Source organism: Ctenopharyngodon idella, chromosome 24 (genome assembly GCF_019924925.1).
Source record: "Ctenopharyngodon idella isolate HZGC_01 chromosome 24, HZGC01, whole genome shotgun sequence".
NCBI lineage: Eukaryota > Metazoa > Chordata > Actinopteri > Cypriniformes > Xenocyprididae > Ctenopharyngodon > Ctenopharyngodon idella.
In genome coordinates this window covers 19,304,777-19,325,296 of record NC_067243.1, presented here as the reverse complement: position 1 = coordinate 19,325,296, position 20,520 = coordinate 19,304,777, and the positions used below count along the sequence as shown (strand labels likewise).

The window sequence follows — 20,520 nt, the reverse complement described above, 5'->3', positions numbered from 1 at the left end:
TCATAAATAATTCTGTGCAGAATAAATAAATACATTGTATAGGACACTGTAATGCCATTGTACTGTCGTTAATGCTGTTTACTGCTACTATTTATTTTTGCAGCGACTTTTAATTCAAAACAAACTGCAGATTTTTTTTTTTACTTCCAAAACAACACCTTTAGGGTTTGTTGTTTAAGTGCGTGCCATTTGCACGACGCTATTTCAAGTCACCTCAAATATACTAGGCTACAGCGAAGCGAGCATCACAGCTACTTTTGAAGATGGGTTGTTTTTTTAGATGGGAATCTAAACAGAATAATGATAAATAAATATATTGGTTAACACATCGTAATGCGATTACACGAGCACGGAAGCAGTAATTACCGAGACCCGTCAATCGTAGTAGTAGGTTGTTGATCCTTTATTACTTTGAGAGCAAATGTTGGGTTTACTTCAAATGAAGTCAGAAGTTTCTTTTTTTTTTCTCTCAAGTGTTTTTGTACCGACTGTATTTACAGCCTTTTTGAAGTTTGCAGAGGTGTAGCAAAAAAATATCTGGCTTTTCATCAGGGATGGTTTTCGTTCTCCACAGACAATCAGGCCGAATAAATCCGTACACTTTTGAATTGAAAATGTCTGATATGAAAGTTTCACTTTTAAATTATGTAAAAAGCCTCCTGCTACATGCCAGCTGGGAGTACCTGCTACATGTTCTTTAGTTCCTGTATCTCTTTTTACCATTAATGAGACGTCTCAGGATACGGTTGGTCGGCCTAAAATGCCTTTGGTGGAGTTCTGCGGGGATGGAAAACTGGGAATTTAAGTTCTATCCCTGGTGCCAATCAAGTCGTTCACCCTCTCACAAATGTCCTGCAGTCACGGGTCCCTTGTCGAGTTGAAATGGCTGATAGCTTTTATCAATGTTGACCGCTTTGGCTTTCATATCTTCAACAGATCCACCTCTGGGAGCGAGTCTTCTCCCAGTTCTTTGTTGACAGAGGTCAATATGTGTGCCACTGCTGTATCCTGAGATTAAAAGGAAAGTGAAATGCTCTGAAGGTATGTGTTCTTTCAAAGTACAAATCCTGAACCTCTAGAGGTGGGAACCTTTCTTGATCAACCTGCTAATGAAAAAGATTAAGCGCATGAGGCCAGTGTAAATGTTGTGTATGAGTGAGTGAATAACAATTTCACACAACAATAATAAATATTGTATATACATAATTGCATAATAATCTACCATACTGCATACTATGCAGTGTATATATGTTCCAGTTTTCTACCTAAATTGCCACCAAAGCTAATAGCTATAAAGTACATTTTTACTGCATCAATTTAAAAGTCTCAGTGTTAAAATATTCTTGAAAATGTGAATAAATGGATGAATAAGTGGGCCACAGTTATGGAAAGTTCATCCACTCAGTAAGGGTCATTCATTTGCTATATCTTTACAACACACAAAACACAGTGTTTAGTTCATTTTCTCACCGCCTGCTTTGTTTCACACCCTTCACAACTGTATTCCGCACTGACGAGGCCTCCTGGTATCACCATTCGCCGTGGTAATGGATAGCCATTTATAATTCATAGAGCGGCTGGTCCCCAAGTTAATTTCGCCCCAGGCTCTGTTTATTTCTGCTTTGTACTTTGTTTAAAGTCAGTTGTTGACAACTCTTGAGCATGTCAAACTATCACCGCTAATAATTGCTTAAGGAGATGGAACTTTCGCAAATGTTGGTTCCAGCACAAAAATACATTCTCCTCAGCCCATCGTGAACTCTCTCTGATGAATTTTTGATTCCTCTCCTTCTTATTCTTAACAAAGATTCCTCTGTAATTCAAAGCAATAGCTCTGAGTTAAAGAATAAAAAAGAATAATGTAGCATTATCCTCAGAACGCGGCTCCTTTTTAATGTGCGGTGGGAAATTTGTCAAGCGTGGCTCTTTTCACTGCATCTCTTTCTCTCATTCGCGCGCGCTCTCTCTCTCTCTCTCTCTCGCTCGCTCTCCTTTTTGTTATTGACCAAAGAGATGAGGCTACGCTAGCAAAGGCAGGTGGATCTAATATGCAGCCGCGCTGTTATATGAACGCAGCCTACGGCGGTACCTATTTCTGTGGGTCAATGTCGCTTCTTTTCTGATCGCGACAGTCGCTGCTCGCGCCCAGTTGCTTGATTAGTCCCAATTAGACAGGCTGTCACTTTCCCCCGGTGCGCGGGACCAGGGACCCACCCCGTCCTCGACGCTTCCCGTCTGAATCGGACGTGCGCTGCACTGATTGCTGTAGGCTTGGGGGATTATTTTGAATGCGAGGAGAAAACAAAAGAAGCAAGAAGACACGCAAAGACTTGACAATATGATCTCTCGCGTACTTCCGAGACGGCTGTGAAAAGAGCGTATCATTTCTCTCCCTGAAAATCTCCTCAGGGTTCATCCTTCCTCCCACAAACAGCGCCTTCCCACGTCACCTTGTCTCCCTGAGCGCTCAGAAAATAGCGGGAAGCGCTTCGCGCGCTGTCGTTTGGCAAAACTATAATTGTTTAGGAAGGCTGAATTCGTGATGGGTATGAATAATTGATCAGGTCGTCTAATTCATAATCATTAGACCATTTTAAAATACTTATAAGGTTGTTGACATTAAGAACAGGCGACATAGGCCACCTTGAAAAGCGCGAGAAACGAGAGCCACAGTGACGAAGTGTTGTCAACACATGTTTACTCAATAAGGGAGGAGTTTGTTTAGCTTTTTGTCGTTGTTTTATTTTCAAATCTACTTATCTTAGTTCCTTTATATACCTGTGTTGACTTTAAAATGAAGTTTTCGAGCGCTAGCTGTTTTTATTCCGCTCTGCTCGCTCAGAATAGCGGACTCAAAGAGCAGTGTTTTCTGTGACTAGCTGAGGTTAGCTTTTATGTTGCTATCTGCAGGGGAGCAAACAGTAGCGCGAGAGCAGAAACAAGTCGTGGAGTCTTTATATTTAATTCTATTAAATATTCATGAGGATTTCATTGTGTGTGATATGTCAAAGGGTGTTTGTCTATTAGCATGAGGAGGCAAATATTTAAAACAACAAAGTTTTGGAGTGAATGCGCAGCATAGCAAGCCTACTAAATAGCATGTGGTCCTTGAAAAGTGTGTTTTGTCGGAGAAAACGGGCCTGTAGAGCAGGCTTGTATGCATTTATCACATTTATCAATTCACTATAATCAGAACATGTTCAGTTTAGTTTCTACTAAAGGCAACCTTGGTAACTATCCGCTGCTGCATTTTTCTCCAGGCGAATCTCTGTCAGGTCTTTCATGGCGGGAAAGGCTGCCCCACGTGCCCCTGTCTCAACTGCCCTGGGGATCACGTCACACGCGGTAAGGACGGCGGGTTTTGGTGCTAATAATTGCCATCTCCGCCAAACGCATGCACACTGTGATTAAATAAAAAAAATTCGTTGAACCCAACTCATACCTCGGAGGCAAAACAACATGCTCCTTAGAGACGGAATCGTTGTGCCCTTCTTCATGCGCTTTGTGATTTAGGCAAGCCCGAGATGTGGAAACACGACTTACCTCATCTTAAGCATGCTGTGGGTTATCAAATGTGATCAGGAATTACATATCCATATATTTATGTTAATATTAAAGTAAATATAAAACTAATCAAATACACATATATGCGCCACATAATCAAATACACATATATGCGCCATATTCTTAGAGAAGGCCTTTCAGGGTTCCTACATGTGTATATATAATAAATCCATAATAAAAAAAATACTTAAAGAAATGCTGGAAATGGATTTGTTTGTAATATATGGTTACGCACTGATTTGAAACAAACCAGAGCTGTATGCATATTTGAAATTATTGATTAAAATTATTGAAATAATTTATTGTTATAATCATTTATATTGTCAGGGTTGGGAGTATCCTTAAAATAGGTATTTTGTGTTTTTTTTTTTTTTTTTTTTTTTTTTTTTTTTTAGGTGTGTAGACGTATGTTTTATATTATATTAGTTAAAAGTGTTAACCAAAAGAAAGTGGGTTGATAGTTGGGTTTTTGTTTTGTTTTGTTTGTTTGTTTTTTTAGAGAGAGAGAAAAAAGGCGGGATCTTAAATGCAAATTAGCATATACTGTATTCTCTACATGTACAATGCATATCCAGCTCCTTGGCTGGAATCCTATTTACAAAGTCTCTATTTATATAAACCAATAAATAAAATAATTATATTCTGTATATTCTACATGTGCATTCAAATAATAAAAAATAAAGTATTTCTTAATTTTTTTTTTTAGGTTTTTACAAATTATTTTATTTTTTGTTAGAGCTTAGAAATTTTGACAGAATCTGCTGTAAAAATGATTATCCCCAGAATAGCTGGAGAAAGCACAAACACAAACATCCTATTAGACTGTGAATTACTGACTATGTTAATGTATGTAAGTGAAACATCACACTGTTTCCAATTAATATGTCATGCTGTGCGTGCTTCCCTCTGCAGTCGCTCGTCCTATTAGTGGATTAATACCCGCGCACTATACCATCCCAATCATCAAGACACGGGTTAATTAAACATTTACATACAAACACTCAGCAATCTTTTGTCCTCTGTAATTTATACCATCTATATGCTTTTATCCAAAACAAAAGGAGGGGCATATGTTTGCCTCAAACATACTAATTGGCACCACGCTGACTCGCTGAAGTGCATTGTGGAGAGGATGAGGAGGGTAGCTTGATTCACACTGTTATTTACAAGCGTAGGACAGCTAAGGCCAAAAACATACTTTATGCAAGTATGAAAATGCATTGTCCAATGCATTGCAAGCGTGTGCTCTTGCTTTTATGTGGCAGTAACAAACCTGAAGAGGGCGATAATGTTACCTTCAAATGTCATTAAATCAGAGTTCTTGTTCAGGGGTGCATTTCACAAAAGCATTGTTTGCCAACTATGATCGCAAGTTCCATCGTTAAAAGCATAGTTCAACGATTCGGTGTTTTTGAAGAGTGCGCATGTGTGTACGTGCTCTAGTATGCTGAGGGAACCCCGGAGTGATGTTAGAGGAAACCTGCGATTGAATGAAACTCCTGGAAATAAAGCAAAACAACGGAGAACAAAAAAGCGAAGAAGTCTTCAGTTGCCATGTTCATTATTTACAGTAATAATCTGACATTAATTCGATCTAGAACAGATTAGGTTCAAACGACGGATATGCGACAAAGTTTTTCGGGAAACAGTCGTGACTAGCTAGTTTCCCCAACATTGTGGGAAAACCATACTTTGGTGGTTAAGCAGTAAGCTATGGCGTTGTACGGGAAACGGGTGCGTTTCTCACACAACGATGTAACTCGCTGCTTAGCTACCATAGTACGATGCATCGTAGGAGAAATTAACTAGCTGGTCATGACCGTAGTAACATGGGCTGCATCCGAAACCTTAGGCAGCTGACTTGTTGCCTCGCTGCCTTATCAGGCAATGACTTTGTAGGCAGCGTTTGCGCACGAAGGTACCTTACGAAACTGATTTCTGTTAATGATCTACAGCAAGATAGAGCGAGCTTTGGTGATGACTAAGCAAATATTTTATTACTTCAATAGTAATTTCTTACTAGAAGTGACATCTGAAGTGGAAAACATTGGTCAAAAACGTACATTTACACACAAACTAACCACCAACTTTCAGATGCCATCTTTATTTTTTTAGCTCAACTGTTACAGAATGGAAAGCAGAGGATTGTGGGATATCAAAGGCAGCAGAGGATACATCTATGCTGCCTTCAAAAATCGATCAGATGAAGGTATCTCAGGAGACAGGAAGTGAAGCTAACATTGGATTTGGACGTGCCTTCACACCTTACTACCTTGAAATGCATCCTCCCGAGGCAGCATTTTTAAGCTTTCGGACGCAGCCATGGTCACACACAGGTGGTAGAGTAATAACTTCTGCTAATTAATCTATTCAAGATCGCAATTAATGTCAGATTATTATAGTTCATTTACACAAAACAACAGAAAGGAGTTCTTTTTTTTTAATCAAGGTTTTCACAGCTATGCCATAGAAGTATATTCTGATTTTGCTGAGTTAGATGCGTTTGTAACCCCTCACCCAGGTCCTACTCTCCCCACTCTGAGCGGGCCTCGAACCTGGATCTCCGGTGTGGGAGTCAGACGCTCTAACAAGGAGGCTTTTGTAACGACTTTTAACAATATCTAGTGATGGCTGATTTCAAAACACTGCTTCATGAAGCTTTGGAGCTTCACAATCGAATCACTGATATGACACAAAAGATTTGTAATGCTCCGAAGCAGTGTTTTGAAATCGGCCATCACTAGATATTGTTAAAAAGTTATTTTGTTTTTTTGGCGCACAAAAAATATTCTCGTCGCTTTATAATATTAAGGTAGAACCACTGTACTCACATGAACTGATTTAAATATGTTTTTAGTACCTTTCTGGATCTTGAGAGAGGAAGTAACATTGCTGTCTATGGAGGCCTCACTGAGCCATCGGATTTCATCAAAAATATCTTAATTTGTGTTCCGAAGATGAACGAAGGTCTTAGAACAACATGAGGGTGAGTAATAAATTACATTATTTTCATTTTTGGGTGAACTAACCCTTTAAAATATGTCAGTGCCATTGTTTTGTCTCAAGATGCACACAATGTTTTCTAAGGCACTTTAAAAACCTTCTTAAATGTCCTAATTTAACTAAGGCCTAATCCTGGCTTGATCTAAACCTTGTCTGTGAAACCGGGTCTTTATGTCCTAATTATGATTTACCAAAGCATGTTTTTTTTTTTTTTTTTTTTCTTATGTAGTGGAAATGGGCTTCTATACTAGGTATATCAAATATGTAAAAAAAAAATATTATAAACTTAATGCAATGATTTTTCGTGATTGGGCAATGACGCTTACTGAATGCTTCGAGAAGAACGCTGTGTGCTTTGAGAAGAAGGCTGTGTGCTTCCTGCTGTTTCGCATCACTTTCGCATCACTTTCTTTTCCTGAACAACACGCCAAACCGGCATCAGTTCACATGAGACATGCAAAGAGACGGCAGGCGGATGCTTGACTCAAACTAGCACTTCCAAATGAAATCTCCTTTTTTCTTTTTATGCCAAATGCCTCAAAGGATACGGGTGGAAATGGAATTACGTTTATTGTTTTCCTATAGTTCCTCAGTCTACTGAGAGAGCAGGAGTGGGATTTTGGCCATTGGCAAAGACAGTATATTCTTTCATCTTTTTTCTCCACTGACTCTCAGATTCTGATGTGGAGATGTATTTCTGATCAAACATGGCAGAATAAACCAATCACATAGAGACTTATATGTAAGGTGGTGATGATGTGTATGGTTTTGTATCAGCACATCAAATAAATTAGCCTGTTAAATGTTACATTAAAATTGTTCTGCTGTACATATTCCGTCCACTAGGCGGGACATGCAAGAAAATGTGCAAAAAGTTCCATTTTTTGAAACTTTTTTTGCCATTATTTTGCAATTAGTCAAAATCCATCAAAAGTGTCAAACTCAATGTCATAATTTTAATACAGTTAAATGTAAAAAATTAAAAAAAAAAAAATTCTTTAAATGAGCTATGCATCACTGATTTAAAAATTTGAACTAAATCAAAACAAGATATTTATTTATTTTATTTTAACCAAGTGCTTAAATAATTGAATGTCCCAGGCAGCAATGTAGAGGGTGAACAGGTGTGGGTGAGCAGGGACAGAGACATATTTGAAGAATTGATTAATTTCCCACATCATTTGATGAGGCGTGTCTCATTAATGCATCTAAGATGGCACTCTGAGGCGATGTGGATCATTCAACTGGGACCAAAAGCACCTCTAGGTATTCTGGACTAACACCATTTTAGACACACACACACACACACACACGTTATCACTGCATAGACACACACGCAGCCAGCACTCCCAGAAGTCTTTTATATCTTTGCCAAGCATTGGAGCCTAGGGTGAGATTCTCATTCTCTCCAAATCCTGAAGGGCTCTTATTGTGTACCAACAGCGGTGTCTGTCCCTCAAACATGTGGCATCAGTAAACAACATGTTTAAGCCTAAAACAATGTGTGTCCCTGATGACTCAAATTATTTATGAAATCAAACAGAATCCGGCTGTCGGCCATTTGGGACTTTCCTTCCAGATCCTTTTCACATCCTCATGGATCTTATTTTCTCCTTCACTTTGTGTCATCTTATGCTCTCAAAATCCAAAAATGTTAAAGTAGCATGTCAGACTGTGGTCGTCTATTTAACAGAAATGCTAAGGTGTTCTTCTATAGAAATCCATCCAGATGTTTTTGCATAATATTCATACCTAAGAAAATGTGAGTAAAATGTCAGTGCAAAATTAGCCTCCATAATGCAAGGGTGGTTTCTAAGGTGTTGCTATGCAGTTACAAAGTTTTCTGATCATTTTTAGTGCATTGCTATCCACCTTATTTTTAATGTAAGAGTGGGCGTGGCCATTTGAAAACGAATGTGCGAGGCTTCCAGAGTCATCCACTTCCAGTTATTTTTAGCTGTAAAAAAACAGCTTATGCTGATTGATAATACAAAATGGTATTGCTTATTATATTATTTTAACTTACTGTCATAATAGTGTGTTTTGGGCAGTTGTTAGATCATTGCTAGGAGTTTACTAGTGTGTTCTTAGGGGTTGCTGGTGGGTGCTAGTGTGTTGGTGGTTGATAAGGCATTGCTGGGGGATTGATAGGCTGTTGGTGGTTGCTAGGGGGTGCTAGTGTGTTGATGGTTGATAGAGCATTGCTACAGGGGTGTTAATGTGTTTTTGGTTAGTTGCTAGGAGTTTAAAAGTGTTATCTGAGAGTTTGCTAGGGCATTGCTAGGGGTGCTAGTGTGTTGGTGGTTAATAGGGTGTTGCTAGGGTGTTAGTGGTTGCTAGGGCATTGCTAGGAGTTTGCTAGTGTGTTCTTAGAGGTTTCTACGGGGTGCTAGTTTGTGGGTGGTTGACATGGCTTAGGGCATTGGTAATGTGGTTGTGGTTGCTAGAGCATTGCTAGGGGGTGCGTGTGTGTTGGTGTTTGATAGGGCGTTGCTAGGGTGTTGGTGGTTGTTAGAGCATTGCTAGGGGATTGATAGTGTGATTGTGGTTGCTAGAGCATTGCTAGAAGTTTGCTAGTGTTCTTTGAGGTTGCTGGGGTGCTAGTGTGTTGGTGGTTGATAGGGCATTGCTGGAAGATTGATAGGCTGTTGGTGGTTGCTAAAGCATTGGTAGGGGGTGCTAGTGTGTTGGTGGTTGATAAGGCATTGCTAGGGAGTTGCTAGTGTGTTTTTAGAGGTTGCTGGGGGTGCTAGTGTGTTGGTGTTTGATAGGGCAATGCTAGGGAGTTGGTGGTTGCTAGAGCATTGCTAGGGGGTGCTAGTGTGTTGGTGGTGATAGGGCATTGCTAGGAAGTTGCTAGGGTGTTAGCTGTTACTAGGGCATTGATAGGAGTTTGCTAGTGTGTTCTTGGAGGTTGCTAGGGCATTGCTAGGGGTGCTAGTATGTTGGTGGTTGCTAGGGCATTGCTAGGAGTTTGCTAGTGTGTTCTTAGAAGTTTCTAGGGGGTGCTATTGTGTTGGTGGTTGACATTGCATTGCTAGGGGTGCTAGTGTATTGGTGTTTGATAGGGCATTGCTAGGGAGTTGCTAGGATGTTGGCAGTTGCTAGAGCAATGCTAGGGGATTGATAATGTGGTTGTGGTTGCTAGAGCATTGCTAGGGGGTGCTAGTGTGTTGGTGGGTGATAGGGCATTGCTAGGAAGTTGCTAGGGTGTTAGCTGTTACTAGGGCATTGATAGGAGTTTGCTAGTGTGTTCTTAGAGGTTGCTAGGGCATTGCTAGGGGGTGCTAGTGTGTTGGTGGTTGATAGGGCATTGCTAGGAAGTTGCTAGGGTGTTAGCTGTTACTAGGGCATTGATAGGAGTTTGCTAGTGTGTTCTTAGAGGTTGCTAGGGCATTGCTAGGGGGTGCTAGTGTGTTGGTGGTTGCTAGGGCATTGCTAGGAGTTTGCTAGTGTTGCTAGGACATTGATAGGGGGTTGCTAATGTTTTGGTTTCTGTTAGGGCATTTCTAGGAGAGTGTTAATGTGTTTTGGGTGAATTCTAGGACATTGTTAGGAGTTTTTAGTGTGTTAATGGTTGCTAGTGCATTGCTAGAAGGTGCTAATGTGTTCTGGGTGGTTGTGAGGATGCTGATAGTTTTTAACACATTGTTAGTTAGGGTGTTGCTATAGGCTGTCACTAAGCGTTTCCTTGCTGTCTCAAAAGAAAAGAGACCAAACCTTGTTGCGCAAATATAATGAGTATGACAGATTGAAATAGTCTTGCCACTAAAGATCTAACAGTCATACTGTTTGGGTAAATAGGTATACTCAGTCAAACACCTGAACAGAGTTGACAGGTTAGAGCAACAAATGAAGGGAGTCATCTGCTTTGTAGGTTGGCAAACATCTAATTGGAACACATGTAACTCTTTCAAGTGTTTTGACTGAGACTCTGAGAGGCTTTTTTACCTCCGGGTGTCTTGTGCAGACTGCTCCAAGTTTAAAGGGCTGAATAATTTAACCTGTGGGACTGCTGGACCTCCTGCACCCCATACATTTCAGAGTTCGCAGGGCTTGTCAGTGCAGCATGCAGCCAGGCTCCCAGGGCGTTCGCCTGAAGTTAGCAGCTGCTACAGATGGTACACTCATTTTGTCATAGAGCTTCACGGCACTATGGCATCACAGGGCAATTAACAAGTCCCCCTTTCCAAGGATGGAGAGCACTCATTTGGCAAAAGAAAAGAAAGCAAGAGAGGAGAAAAAAACATGCATTGGGGGCATCTTCACTTCTGAGTTGACCTTGATGTAACCCTTTGCATGCTATAGGCCCCGAACGAACTGGTGTGACGGCATGTCGAACAAAATCAGGCCAAAACAAATTTCATTTTGTGTTCATTTCGGGAGTTCGAAAAGGTTTGCCAAAGCAAACTTTATGGAATAGTACGCTTTGGCTGGTAAACACCATCAAACTACCATTGGTCAGTGTTGATGATGCAATAGCTGGGTGTGGCTCTGAGACGCCACCTTCTTTGACATGGGAAACTTCATTTCCGTCCACAAGTGAAAACATAAACACTGGAGAGCTGCTTTATAGTAGAAATTGAAGTGTAATTCTCATTTAAAAGCAACATTGACACTGTTTTTCATGTTTAATATTGTAAAGCTGTTTGGTTTAAAGCAGGGGTTTTCAAAGTCAAAGACAGTGGGCCTCCCTTCTAACACAACACACACAACGTTGAAACAGTTTGGGCCCTAAAATTTATCTTTTTCATGTCCATTTCCCCACAAAGACAGCACTTAAACTGTACAGCATTGATAGCACTTGTGAAGCAAGTGGGAACTGTCACAAAAGAAGATTAATAGGATTTAAAGACATATCATTCGGGTTGTTTATCCATGTGTTGTTTACCATGTCTATCAGTGGTAGGAAGATGAGAAGGAGGGGGAACTCCCCAGAGAGACCACATGATGGGGTAATGGTACACTGACTAATTTATCTTCCTCCTCAGCCTGGAATACAGGTTAAACATAACCCCACGTAAACATATCTTCTAGTCCTCTTGTAAATATGATTGTGAATCCTAACACACTAAGTGAAATGCACATAAATATGCAATCCTGAGACCTGAGCCTACCCTGCTGACAAAAAACATCATAAACCCACCAAATCTGGTTTGCTGGTTTTAGCTGGTCTTCCAGCTGGGCCAGGCTGGACTGGTGGCTGGTTTTACAAACCCGATTCCAAAAAAGTTGGGACACTGTACAAATTGTGAATAAAAAAGGAATGCAATAATTTACAAATCTCATAAACTTATATTTTATTCACAATAGAATATAGATAACATATCAAATGTTGAAAGTGAGACATTTTGAAATGTCATGCCAAATATTGGCTCATTTTGGATTTCAAGAGAGCTACACATTCCAAAAAAGTTGGGACAGGTAGCAATAAGAGGCCGGAAAAGTTAAATGTACATATAAGGAACAGCTGGAGGACCAATTTGCAACTTATTAGGTCAATTGGCAACATGATTGGGTATAAAAAGAGCCTCTCAGAGTGGCAGTGTCTCTCAGAAGTCAAGATGGGCAGAGGATCACCAATTCCCCCAATGCTGCAGCGAAAAATAGTGGAGCAATATCAGAAAGGAGTTTCTCAGAGAAAAATTGCAAAGAGTTTGAAGTTATTATCATCTACAGTGCATAATATCATCCAAAGATTCAGAGAATCTGGAACAATCTCTGTGCGTAAGGGTCAAGGCCGGAAAACCATACTGGATGCCCGTGATCTTCGGGCCCTTAGACGGCACTGCATCACATACAGGAATGCTACTGTAATGGAAATCACAACATGGGCTCAGGAATACTTCCAGAAAACATTGTCGGTGAACACAATCCACCGTGCCATTCGCCGTTGCCGGCTAAAACTCTATAGGTCAAAAAAGAAGCCATATCTAAACATGATCCAGAAGTGTAGGTATTTTCTCTGGACCAAGGCTCATTTAAAATGGACTGTGGCAAATTGGAAAACTGTTCTGTGGTCAGACGAATCAAAATTTGAAGTTCTTTTTGGAAAACTGGGACGCCATGTCATCCGGACTAAAGAGGACAAGGACAACCCAAGTTGTTATCAGCGCTCAGTTCAGAATCCTGCATCTCTGATGGTATGGGGTTGCATGAGTGCGTGTGGCATGGGCAGCTTACACATCTGGAAAGGCACCATCAATGCTGAAAGGTATATCCAAGTTCTAGAACAACATATGCTCCCATCCAGACGTCGTCTCTTTTAGGGAAGACCTTGCATTTTCCAACATGACAATGCCAGACCACATACTGCATCAATTACAAAATCATGGCTGCGTAGAAGAAGGATCCGGGTACTGAAATGGCCAGCCTGCAGTCCAGATCTTTCACCCATAGAAAACATTTGGCGCATCATAAAGAGGAAGATGCGACAAAGAAGACCTAAGACAGTTGAGCAACTAGAAGCCTGTATTAGACAAGAATGGGACAACATTCCTATTCCTAAACTTGAGCAACTTGTCTCCTCAGTCCCCAGACGTTTGCAGACTGTTATAAAAAGAAGAGGGGATGCCACACAGTGGTAAACATGGCCTTGTCCCAACTTTTTTGAGATGTGTTGATACCACGAAATTTAAAAATCAACTTATTTTTCCCTTAAAATTATACATTTTCTCATTTTAAACATTTCATATGTCATCTATGTTGTATTCTGAATAAAATATTGAAATTTGAAACTTCCACATCATTGCGTTCCTTTTTTATTCACAATTTGTACAGTGTCCCAACTTTTTTGGAATCGGGTTTGTAGAAGAGTTTTGGACTCTTCTCAGCTAGTCAGGCTAAGAGACCAACTGGCCCCTCGAAACATGCTCGAAAACTCATGAAACTTTGCACACGCGTCAGAAGTGGTGAAAATTTACATCTGATGTGGGTTTCAGAATTAGGTGTGGCAAAATGGCTCGATAGCGCCACCTACAAAATTTCAATTAAGCGCCCTTCGCTCTACGTTTCACGTACGAGTATGAAATTTGGTAGACACATGTAACAGCCCAATACCTACAAAAAAAGTCCCGGGTGCAAAATCTGAAAACCCAACAGGAAGTGAGATATTTTGAATTTTCTCTGCAAATTTTTTGCAATTTTTGCCATTTCTAGACATTGTACTTTAATGAACTACTCCTAGAGCTTTAATCAGATCAACATCATATTTGGTCAGTCTAATCTAAAGGCCTTTGTAACGATAAATTCTGAAGATCTTGAGTTTTCGCTGAAGGGCGTGTCCGTGGCGGCCTGACAAAGTTCGATATTTTGCCATGAAACAGGAAGCTGTTGTAACTCAGGCGTACAATGTCCAAACTTCCCCAAACTTCACATTTTGCCTGAAGACATCTACATGCCAATATTCAGTTACAGTCATAGCGCCACCTGCTGGCAACAGGAAATGGCATGCTGTAATTCACTGGAACTGGAATTCACTTCCAGAAACACATTTAGATATGCCACGACATACCAAACATACTAGAAACACGTTAAATCATGCAACGTTTGGCTAAGTGCTAATGTGTGCGATTAACGCCACGAAACAGGAAGTTGTTGTAACTCAGGCATACAATGTCTGCTCTGCCCCAAACTTCACATGTTTGATAATAGTTCTGGCCTGAAGACATCTACATGCCAATATTCAGTTATAGTCAAAGTGCCACCTGCTGGCAGCAGGAAGTGTGGCACATCGAAATGACTTTGTCATATTTCTCCTATATTTTCCTGCTGAAATGCATGTCGCCCACTATTCACTGTTTTCCTAAGGCCACCGGGTGGCAGTGGCCCCGGGTGCAAGGGCCCTTTCAATGTTGCTTGCAGCTTTAATAATACTTGTTATTGCTAAATACATTGCTAAAAACAGGCTAAAAAGGATCTCCTGCTTCTAGCTGGAACTTTTATTAAAACAGAGTAATACAAAGTCCATAAATCACCAGCTGAAGATGAATATGGGAGCATGGCTAAATTAAATGGTATTTAGCCCTGTGCAAAGAACAGTCATAGATCTGCAAAGCAGACAGATAACTTAGAGGGACCGGCATCCCAGAAGCCTTTGGGCTCTCCACTACAAGAGGTCAAAACCCTTGATGATCTGCCTTAATACAAGGCCAAACGGCATAATAGTGCTAAAACTCATGGTATTATGCACCTTATGTTTTTTTCCACCTGATCCACATGAATCGAGATATGAGACAGTATTCCTTTAGGACGAGAGGGGGTGGTTCAGTAAAAGGGCCTCTAAGCTGCTGTCACACTTCGCTTAATTATGATTAACGATGTACCTAGAAGATATTCTCTCTCCGGTGAGTTTAAATTCCTTAATTCTTGTTAGGAGGGGATGCGTTGTTTCAGCCCGGTGCTGTTTGCGTTATGTAAAAGCTTGCAAATAAATGTGCGAATGTGCTGAGCATCCCTTCTAAAAGCATTCTGGTCATTTCCATGATTAATTAATTAATCAATCAAATGAAACCGACAATGTACTCAGTGGGTTTGGAAAATACATTCAGGTCAAGCAGTCATATGAAGTGAGTAACAGCACTGACAATAAATAATACAGGAATTAATTAATAAAATTGACTGCATTTGTGAGACTTCTTAAGTTACCCAGAAGTGCATGATTCAGTGCTTTTTCTAAAGAAAAAAAAACCCATATACTGTACAAGTAGCTTGATAAAGCCTGTGACTTCTGTAGTCCGAATAGAAGCTGTACTGTAAGGCGAAGTGGGGGGGGGCTTCATTCTCACCCCAAAGCCAGATTGTTATAAATGCTGTTTATGATCTTGCCATGACAGCTGTGAAGGGCAGAGATGGCAGAGGATGCAGTCAGGGCTTATTTCCTTTCAGTCTGCATGCATTATGGGATTGTTAATGACCCCGCACTGTAATGGAGAGGCTCGGCACTGGGACTCAGTGTGATCAGTATAACTGACTGTTTAGTGGATTGTGTTTACATTTGCACTCAATGAAGATAATATGCATGAATGCAGCTATAATACAATGCTGATTAGCAACATGCTTATTGTTGTGCATGCTAAACCTGTTTTGTACACAAATTTATATTTCTGCAAATTTATATTTTTTTCTTATTTGGACACTCTTGATTATCCAATGACAACAATTTACAAGGTTGTGAAAAGTAACATTATTTAAAGGGTTAGTTCACCTAAAAATGAAACTTCTGTCATTAATTACTCACCCTCATGTCGTTCCACACCCATAAGACCTCATCTTCGGAACACAAAGTAAGATATTTTGATGAAATCCGATGGCTCAATGAGGCCTCCTTTGACAGCAAGATAATTAACACTTTCAGATGCCCAGAAAGCTACTAAAGACATATTTAAAACAGTTCATGTGACTACAGTGGTTCAATCTTAATGTTATGAAGTGACGAGAATACTTTTTGTGCACCAAAAAAAACAAAATAACGACTTTATTCAACAATATCTAGTGATGGGCGATTTCAAAACACTGCTTCATGAAGCTTCGAAGCTTTATGAATCTTTTGTATCGAATCAGTGGTTCGGAGCACGTATCAAACTGCCAAAGTCATGTGATTTCAGTAAACAAGGCTTCGTTATGTCATAAGTGTTTCGAAATTTCAGTGGTTCACCACTGGGGGGCGTGACGTTGGCATTTTGATACGTGCTCCGAACCACTGATTCGAAACATTCGTAAAGCTTCGAAGCTTCATGAAGCAGTGTTTTGAAATCGCCCATCACTAGATATTGTTGAATAAAGTCGTTATTTTGTTTTTTTGGTGCACAAAAAGTATTCTCGTCACTTCATAACATTAAGGTTGAACCACTGTAGTCACATGAACTGTTTTAAATATGTCTTTAGTAGCTTTCTGGGCATCTGAAAGTGTTAATTATCTTGCTGACTATACAGAATTTTATTTTTTGGGTGAACTTACCCTTTAACTAGCAGTGAACAATCATTTTACTGTATGTATGTATGTATGTATGTATGTATGTATTGATTGATTGATTGATTGATTGAATATTAACCAAAATAATGAAATATTTTATATTAAATATAACCTTATACTTTTATATTCTATTTATATACATAATTGATTATTATGATAATATAATTAATTGTATTATTTAAAAAAAAAAAAAAATATATATATATATATATATATGCAATAATTTACAGCATTTATTAATTCATAATAATTGTTTATTTATTAATAATATTATATTTAACATATATATTATAAAATGTAAACTTATTAATATATAATTTAATTTTTATTAAATAAATTATGATTATTTTATTATTAAATATAATAATCTTAAGACTATATTAGAATAATGCTATATATATATATATATATATATATATATATATATATATATGTGTGTAAATGAAATATTATATTGTAATATTAAAATTATATATATATATATATATATATATATTATAATTTATATCGTGTGTGTGTGTATTATGTATGTATTTGTGTATATGTGTGTGTGTGTATATATATATATATATATATATATAATTTTTGTAATGTAACATACATTTTATACATTATAAAATTATGTTTAATTTTAAAATTGTTACTTGTTAGTTCAAACAGAATCTTTAAATAAACAACACTGTACATGCTTCAAGAGAAATTATGATAAAATATGTGTGTTAAAATGGTGTTGTGTATAACAAAAACAATGTGCACAGGCTGAGTAGTACTGCATTATATGTTATTTGTGCCACAGTTTTGTTCATTGCAAAATAGGAATAATATTGATCACAAAATTGAATAGTCTAATCCTTGCCTTCAAAAGAAAAGCAGAACTCCTGCAACAACCGTCAGCCTGACTGACACTCTGAGAGGCCTTTATAAGTTTAGACAGTTTCTCCTCGGAGGTGAACAATGCAGCCGGAGGAGCCCTGCTGTCAAGACATCCTCGTCCTTCCCCTCTCCCCTCTGCCATATGCTTTATAGCCAACAATAAAATATTTTAGTGCTAAATAAATTGGGATCGCTTTGAATTGCAGGTCCTATATATGTCAACGAAGACATACTGTTATTTTTTAGCAACCGCGGGCCCGTAGTTTATCATAACGCAAGCAGCGTGACTGCGGACCGGTACACATCATTGGCTTTCCTTGCTTAGTTAGATGGTGAAGGTCAGAGTTCCTTAGGCTTTTATGGCTGTTTAACTTTGGAGAATTATCACATGTGAAGAGACGTGCTGATTTACGGCGCAAAGAAAGGCTGGATGGAGACCATGGAGGGTTTAGAGGGGCTGGAAATGCAACTCTATGCACATCGACTGTCATTAGTTGGTATTAATATTTAATAGGTTTTTCTGTAAAATGCTTGGGCTGCTTTTGCAACCAAATAAGTAAAAAATGCCCCCGATTGCGACTTTTGGGTCTGACACACTTTACTCGCCTCTAGTTATAAAAAAAACCCTCTTGACGAAGCTTGTGTAGGTATTTAAATCTTTCTTCAATAAAAATGTTCTGCTGAAAATGGCAAGGTGACATTGAATCGCCATTTTGCTAATTGGGATTTTGCTGATTAGGCATATTTTGTGCTGATGGGCGTCGCCCTGGCTCTATTTTTGTACGCAGATCATCCCGAGGCCTGTCAAACCTATGCTGGAAGTATAGAAACAGGATGTACCAAAGGGAACTGTCTTACTAAGCAACCTATATGCGTATATAGCATTTCTGTAGGCGTAAATGCAAGCTGTTGCGGATTTAACCCCAAAATATCCCGACTTTTGCAGGGCGTAAAAGCGAAAAGATTCACTATGAACTGAATAAATACATCACAGGGACTCAAGCCAAATAGAACGTAATTTAAGAAAACATGATTTAATTATGGAAATGTTCAATTGGTTTGGTGCCAGGAAAGTAAGTCTTTTAAGATGCCTCCCACAGAACTCTCTCTTGTCGGCATAATCAACACAATCTGCATAATTTACTTTAGTTGCTTAAAAATGCTATGCTCTATCTGAGTGAAAAAGTAAAGAAGTTTGTTTTTTCATGTTTGTGCCTATTAGCCACAAATTAATTAATCCGCTCTCCCAGAACCCAATTAGGCCACTAGCTATATTAATACATAACAGTTTTCCCAGTATGGAAATGAAGTACATGGGGAAGTGCTATTATTTTCACAAACATCTCCATATTTATGGTGGTAGATGCAAACAGGCTGGTGCGTGGGGTGTATTTCTTTGACTTTCTTATTTTTTTAGCTATATTTTTATTTGGAGAAGAAGGTAGGGGCCAGATTTGACAGAAAAAAGCTTGAGTTTGCATGGCCAATCATTGGCTGCAGACTCCACGTTCGACCACAAGAGGGAGATTTGCTCTCTTTCAGCCTGAGTTTGAACGTCCCCAGCTTACTTCATACTTCAGATATGCCTGAAATATATTCCAAAACACTCTCTGAAATTATCAGGGAAAAGACGGCGGTCTTTGAAGGATAATATCAAACAGACTGAACTCCGAGAGGAAGTTAAACTTAGCTGGATCCTTTTCTCCTCCGGCTTAGCTCCCTCCTTTTCAGTCATCTGCATTTTTCTTTCCATCCATCATGATGTTTTAAAATACTCCAGCTCTTTCTTTTGGGAATTGTTTGTTTTGTTGTTTGTAAACATGACGGAAGAGATGTGCTTTTCTAAAGCCGTATGTTAAAGAGGCGCCCCAAAGAAGAATATACACAAGGTTGCCATGGCTCCCATTGATGTGCAAATGCCTTCATTTAAATATTTTTAAGAGGATCAGGTCAGATTACGCCAAAGTTTGACAGAGATAATTCGACGGCTTGTGTAACAGCTTTGTTCATGAGGACGATCATTCATGGCACGTCAAACCACCTCAACGGCTCCTATATTTAATTAAGTTTACTTTGAGAAATGGAGTCTTATGAGAGTCTCCAGAATTTGGTGTTCAATGAGGAAAGGATGGATGTAATCTTAGCAACACTGCGCAAATGAGATCACATTGCTAATCTGTCTTAGTTTAGACTTAGATCTTTAGCCTGAGTTCTGGACCAAAGACATAAGTGGATTAAAAGCATGTTTGTATTCCCATATAATGGCGTTCGCCAATCTCGTGTTGATTACAAGAAGGGCCGCTTGATAAGCGTACAGTTTTCGGTTGTTTATCGCATTCATATTCGCTCTCTAACTCACATTATGTGCAAACAAGGCATGGAGACCCCCTAGTATTCGGGACAAGCCAAGAGCGCTTAAATATTTATGCCCGAGCCTCCAGAGGCCCGCTATTAGTTGCGAGATGTTTTACTTTCTCCGACTGTCACAGGACTCTGGCGGCCATTAACAGGGGTGACACAGACCCCTGGGTCAAACATTTTGAGGCGACAAAAGGCCCTGATGGAATCACTCAGCGAGACCCAAATTACTTCTGTGTCATTGCTGAACAATATTTCCCTCCGAAAGCATTCCTCCCTCTGCTAATGCCGTGACCCTTTCCGCTGCATATGGAAATGATTATTTGTATATTGCACTAGGGGATGGAGATACCGAAGGGCTTCACGGACAATGTTGCCGTTGATGTCGGGCCCCGACGGGGAAGAGCCACTCCCCTCCCCCTGTTTTGTTGTGTTTTGTGAGGCGCGCTGATAAAAACAGGTTGTAAATGAAGACGGGGAGTTGGGGACAAATGCATTAGGGTGGAGCGCTGAAGTTGGGAATCCAAACATACAAGACCTCACAGAGTTGGCGGGCAGTGCTGAGCAAAAGATATTGTGGGCAGCCATGCTGGAAAAAGTACATAAACAATGAAAAGTGTTTGAATTGCAGTTGCAAAGTAGATTAGAAAGCAGATTTTTGGTCATGGGAAAGAGTTTTCTGTTACTTCCAGAATTGCAAAAATGTTTCTAACTGAATTTTCAAACCCCCATCTAGATACAGGAACAGA

The 20,520-nt window shown here is 39.4% G+C and overlaps 1 long non-coding RNA gene across 1 annotated transcript; it reads right to left on the bottom strand.

Annotated features, from left to right (window-relative positions):
- Window positions 1–383: 383 nt before the first annotated feature.
- LOC127507230 (uncharacterized) lies at window positions 384–3,441 on the bottom strand. Its single transcript, XR_007928290.1, has 2 exons — window positions 1,471–3,441; window positions 384–1,103 (listed from the first exon to the last, which is right to left on the bottom strand). It is a non-coding gene; the product is annotated as an uncharacterized LOC127507230 (long non-coding RNA).
- Between the last annotated feature and the right edge of the window lie 17,079 nt (window positions 3,442–20,520).